The sequence below is a fragment of the Triticum aestivum genome, chromosome 6A, assembly GCF_018294505.1.
Source record: "Triticum aestivum cultivar Chinese Spring chromosome 6A, IWGSC CS RefSeq v2.1, whole genome shotgun sequence".
In the NCBI taxonomy this organism is placed as follows: domain Eukaryota; kingdom Viridiplantae; phylum Streptophyta; class Magnoliopsida; order Poales; family Poaceae; genus Triticum; species Triticum aestivum.
Window position 1 is genome coordinate 23,710,685 of NC_057809.1, and position 4,045 is coordinate 23,714,729.

A 4,045-nucleotide genomic window follows, 5' to 3' on the forward strand; every position below is an offset into this window, starting at 1 on the left:
TCCACCGCATCCACCACCTCCGCCGCCCCTGTTGCTCTCATCACCGGAGTGGATCTTTGGCATGCTCGCTTGGGTCATCCCAAACCCAACACCCTTCGTCATATACTCCAGCGTTTTTCTTTCACGTGTAATACGATCGAGGATCACTCGTGTCATGCATGTCGCCTCAGCACATATGCTCGTCTTCTGTTTAGGGCGTCTTCTCATGTTGCATCGTACCCGTTTGAGTTAATTCATAGTGATGTTTGGACCTCTCCAGTTGCAAGTAATACAGGCTATCTTTATTATCTTGTTATACTTGATGATTTTTCGCACTATGTGTGGACCTTCCCGTTGCCTAGTAAGTTGGATGTCATCTCCACTCTCTCCGCTTTCTACTCTTATGTTTTCACGCAGTTTGGTCGTCCCGTTCTCGTGTTTCAGACAGATAATGGGAACGAGTTCGACAACTTAGCTGTTCGCACTCTCCTCACCACACATGGCACGACTTTTCGTCTCACATGCCCATACACTTCGCAACAGAACGGTCGTGCTGAGCGTGTCCTTCGCACTCTTAATGACTGCGTTCGGACTCTTCTCTTTCATACCAATGTGCCCCTGCTCTTTTGGCCTAATGCTCTCGTCAATGCATCACTCCTCATTAACATCCGCCCTTGTCGTACTCACGGGAACTTTGCACCTCATCATCTCCTCTTCAGTGCACCGCCCTCTTATGACGAGCTTCACATCTTCGGCTGTGTCTGCTACCCTAGCATCGCCGCCAGTGCCTCATAAGCTTGCACCCCGCTCCGTCGCTTGCATCTTTCTCAGCTACCCTCCTAACACAAAAGGCTACCGCTGCTACAATCCTGTCTCACATCATTGTATTCACCTCCCGACACGTTTACTTTGATGAGAAGGTGTTTCCTTTTCAGCGGCAGATACCTCTCTTCGCCCCGTCACCGACGGCCACCGGCGGCCCTTCAGCGACCCCATCAGGTGGACGTCCCCGCTCGGCTCTCGGTCCGCCTCCTGGCTTTGGTGGTCCTCGCGCCGTGGGACAAGCTGCGCCTCACGCCCCCACGCCGTCGTCGCCGTCCCCGCCGGCTTCGCCGCCGGCGCTCTCTCCGGCCGCCTCGGCCTCCCCCGCCGCCTTAGGCGCCTCAGGTGTCGTGCCTTCTCGACTGCCTCGGGTGCCGCACCCTCGCCGGCCACCTCGCCAGCGGTCTCGCCGGCCGCCTCCTCGGGCCTCGTCCTAAAGTTGTCATCTTGCCCCCTCTCTCGGGCTCGAGCCGACATTCACCGTCCAAGTCTGCGGTACTACAACAACAACGAGTATCTCCTCACCTCCTCCACCACCGAGCTGTCGGTGATTCCTGTGTCCGCCAGATCAGCCCTTCGTGATCCTCATTGGCTTGCTATGATGCCGAAAGAGTTCGACGCTCTTCAGCGGAACCGTACCTGGACACTGGTTCCCCGGCCTTCTCGCGCCAATGTCATCAACAACAAGTGGGTCTTTCATCATAAGACCCACTCGGATGGTACACTTGAGCGCTACAAGGATCGCTGGGTGGTCTGTGATTTTCGGCAGCGTGCTGGCGTCGACTTCACTGAGACGTTTGCACCAGTTGTCAAACCGGGCACGATCCACACCGTTCTCCAGCTGGCAGCCTCCCGAGGCTGGCCGGTTCATCGGATGGATGTCTCCAACACCTTCCTCCATGGGCATCTTGAGTAGCAGGTTTACTGTGAGCAGCCCACCGGTTTCGTCGACGCATCTCTTCCTAGGCATGTGTGTTTGCTGTCTTGGTCTCTCTACGGGCTTGAGCAAGCACCTCACGCCTGGTACCAGCATATCGCTGCGTTCCTTCAGACACTGGGCTTCAGCGTTACTCGCTCGGATGCCTCATTGTTTGTCTATCACTGTAGCGACACGACTGCATATTTGCTCCTCTACGCCGACGACATCGTTCTGACAGCCTCCTCCGCAGCCTTCTTCACCAGATTACTCTCCGGGTGCGTGATGAGTTTGCCATCAAGGACTTAGGCGCTGTACATTATTTCCTTGGCATTGAGGTTGTTCGGCGACCCGACGGCTTCTTTCTTCATCAGCAGAAGTATGCGCATGAGCTCCTTGAGCGTGTCGGCATGCTCAATTGTCACCCTGTCGCAAGTCCATTTGACACGAAGGCCAAGGTTTCTGCTCTCGAGGGCTCGCCCGCATCGGATGCTCTCTGTTCTACCGGTCCATTGTTGGTGCTCTTCAGTATCTGACTCTCACCCGGCCGGATCTAAGTATGTTGTTCGGCAAATGTGTGTTCATATGCACGCCCCTTGTGACTCCCATTGGACCCTCGTGATATAGATTCTCCGCTACATTCGTGGCACGATGGCTCTTGGGCTCACTCTCATGGCGTCCACTTCTCTGGAGATGGTGGCCTATTATGACGTGGACTGGGCCGGCTGCCCTGACACCTCTGGCTACTGCGTCTACCTCGGTCCTTCACAAATCTCGTGGTCGTCCAAGCAAGAACCCACCGTTTCGCGCTCTAGTGCGGAGGCCGAGTACTGAGCAGTGGCTAACGCCGCCGCCGAGTGCACCTGGCTACGATAGCTACTTCAGGAGTTGCATCATGATGTCTCCCAGGCTACTGTTGTCTACTGTGACAACGTCTCTGCGGTGTACCTTTCCGCCAACCCCGTTCATCATCGCCGGACTAAGCACATTGAGCTTGACATTCACTTCGTGCGTGAGCAGGTGGCCCTTGGACGCATTCGGGTCCTCAATGTTCCGACCGCACAACGGTTCGCCGATGTGATGACTAAGGGACTGCCGACTTCCACCTTCGAAAATTTCGTTCCAGTCTCTGCATCTCCGCCGCCGCTTTGACTGCGGCGGGAAGGGGAAGGGGGAGGGGGGGAGGGGGTGTTGAATATATTGTGTACATGTATATTGTGTCTTGAGCCCACCTCTTAATTTATTTGTATAGTTGAGGTTGTGACCCTCCTCTGTACATCATATATACGTGCCTGGTGCACCGATCAATGTAATTGTGTTGCACAACCTATTCTAGTCTTCTACAAGATGCATTGCATCATATAGTACTGCCCAGCGCATGTTCATGTGTATGGCCGTTGCCTTCCATCGTCAAGACCGGAAGAGAGATGTGAGACAATGGAACTATGGAGCCGCACAGTACTGTGTCGCTGTGACTGTCGAGCTTACAATCAAAGAGGCAGTCCCCCGTTCAAAAATGAAAATAAAAAAGAGGCAGTCCACTGTTTACGATTAGGAAAGTTTCCTCGAGCAAAACCAAATCAAAGGCCCCAGTGGTCTAGTGGTAGAATAGTACCCTGCCACGGTACAGACCCGGGTTCGATTCCCGGCTGGTGCAACTTTTTTTCTAACCCTGGGGCCTTCCACTTGTGTTGGCATAATTTTAATTTGCATACTGTCACTTGTGGATTTCATTTTTGATGCCTGCCGCCGATGCACAACTATTTCTCTAGGTCAAGCCATCGTCTATAGTTAGCATCTTGTCGTGAAGCCAACCACCGAATCAAGAGGAAGGAATCCTCGTCAAGACCTTTCGGTGGCCACCGTCTGCCACAAGTCCAGCATTCAACACCATGCGGCTTGCACGTGGCAAATGCTAAGACAAGAACTGAGTTAGAAATATATGCAATGGAGGCCAGCATACATGCATGACGGGTTCGATTCCCAGCAGGTGCATCTTGTTTTCCCCTTGGGCCTTCTCACTTGTGTTTGGATAAATTTAATTTGCATATTGTCACTTGTGGATTTCATTTTTTGATTCCTGCCGCCGATGCACAACTATTTCTCTACGTCAAGCCATCGTCCATAGTTTGCATCTTATCGTGAAGCCAACCACCGGATCTAGAGGAAGGAATCCTCGTGAAGACCTTTCGGTGGCCACCGTTTGCCACGAGTCCAGCATTCAACACCATGCGGCTTGCAAGCAGGAGTTCTAGTTATCAAGACTACTCGGTACTTACTATCCTATATGTGAACTAGAGGCTGGGGCGCCACCTGGTGGCGCCACCT

The 4,045-nt window shown here is 53.3% G+C and overlaps 1 non-coding gene across 1 annotated transcript; it reads left to right on the top strand.

Annotated features, from left to right (window-relative positions):
- Nucleotides 1-3,303: 3,303 nt before the first annotated feature.
- TRNAG-GCC (transfer RNA glycine (anticodon GCC)) lies at nt 3,304-3,374 on the top strand. The gene has a single exon. It is a non-coding gene; the product is annotated as a tRNA-Gly (tRNA).
- The last annotated feature ends 671 nt before the right edge of the window (nt 3,375-4,045 follow it).